This window comes from Coenobita brevimanus, chromosome 7 (genome assembly GCF_032717465.1).
Source record: "Coenobita brevimanus isolate Jiangsu-jjx chromosome 7, ASM3271746v2, whole genome shotgun sequence".
Classification (NCBI taxonomy): Eukaryota; Metazoa; Arthropoda; class Malacostraca; order Decapoda; family Coenobitidae; genus Coenobita; species Coenobita brevimanus.
Window position 1 is genome coordinate 33,449,695 of NC_136960.1, and position 1,584 is coordinate 33,451,278.

A 1,584-nucleotide genomic window follows, 5' to 3' on the forward strand; every position below is an offset into this window, starting at 1 on the left:
GTAATGGTGGAATCACGTGAAAGTGAATAACTGAGTTTGTTTGGGAAAGTACAGGACGTGGATAATCCATGCTAGATATCAGGAACCCATTGATATCAATGCTATGAGAAGGCAGTAGGAGAGCAATTGCTTGTTGAGCCATTGTCAAAAAGCCAATGAGAGTATCCACTGGATATTTAACCTGCCACATCCCGTTGATGTGAATATACATCCACAAGTTTTGTCACTGCCACTCCCGTTGATGTATATAAATGCGAATCAATTGTAACGGCCATACCACGTTGAGTACACCGCTTCCCGTTCGATCAGCGAAGTTAAGCAACGTTGGGTCTGGTTAGTACTTGGATGGGTGACCGCCTGGGAACACCAGATGCTGTTGGCATCCCTACGTCAAGTGGGGTTGGTGGAGGATTAGTGCCCCTCCCTGTAAAACAATTAACTCTAAGCCCTTGGCCACCCTGTCTGGGATACATGGCGTCTGGCAATGAATGAATGAATGAATTGTATGGTCCCTAATTTGCACAATTTTCAATTTTTGCAGGTGATTTTTGGTACATATACACGGGACACCTTCCTCTACAAGATGCCAGGCAGGGACAATGCCTTACCCCGTATGACCTCCCCCCCTTGCATGCCATTGTCTCGGCAATTCACCTGTTATGAGAGTACGAGAGTAAAGACATGTTGTGCCATGGTATGAAATTCAGGGCCAGAGTGATTCCCCAATCGATGACAACGTTGAGGACAAAGTTTATGTAGCATTAGAGGAAGAAACAGTCAGAAATGATGATCAGGTAATGTCGCCAAAAAAGGTCAGGTATGTTGATGTGTTTGGTGGGTGAAACAATGCTTATAATGCCTATATTACTGTGTGAAAACTAATATACTCTCATACTACATATAAATTCGTATCAAATAAATAAATAAATACCATTTATAAGTGGTGTGGAATAGTTACCCTCCCATAGAACTCGTTTTCTTTGGAGCCAGCCTGATAGAAAACCCAGTAAGGTAAGGAGTACTGCTACCTGTACCGAGTATTTTAAACCTCAGGTGAGCGATTTCTCTAAGAATTTTTTATGTTTCTCACCAAAAGCGGAGGTTTGAGCCAAAAAAAAAAAAATTCCAAAATTGATCGGGACTGGGGGGAGTTAGTGGTGGAAAAGTGGGCGGGACGAGGCGGGTTAAGATCATTGGTGACATAAAACTCCACATCAAAAGGTCTAAAGGCTTTATCAAGTTTTACTCCCAGCGTGATCTTTCCTTTGACCTGAAATTCTGAGCCATCCATGTCGCATAGGCGAACATCAGGTGGTTCGAGGAGCCCGTCTCTTTTAGTTGTTTACCTAATGTTTTTTAGAGGGGTATCTGAAATCAGGTTTACCATAGATCCGGTGTCCATAAAGAAAGAGCTTTGTACCCCTTGGCTCCATCCTAGAATGACTAGGCCTAAAGATGTTATGGGTCCCACCTGGCGAATGGGGAGTTGATTTTCTGTTACCTTATTTTCAGACACCAGCGGATCTTTCGTTATTAGGTTACATCTTTCCAATCCGAGCGCTCCTCTTTCCCCGGCTGATGGCT

General features: G+C 43.5%; 1 non-coding gene across 1 annotated transcript; it reads left to right on the plus strand.

Annotated features, from left to right (window-relative positions):
- The first annotated feature begins 263 nt into the window (after positions 1-263).
- On the plus strand, positions 264-382 carry LOC145405330 (5S ribosomal RNA). The gene has a single exon (XR_013898333.1). It is a non-coding gene; the product is annotated as a 5S ribosomal RNA (ribosomal RNA).
- Positions 383-1,584: the final 1,202 nt, after the last annotated feature.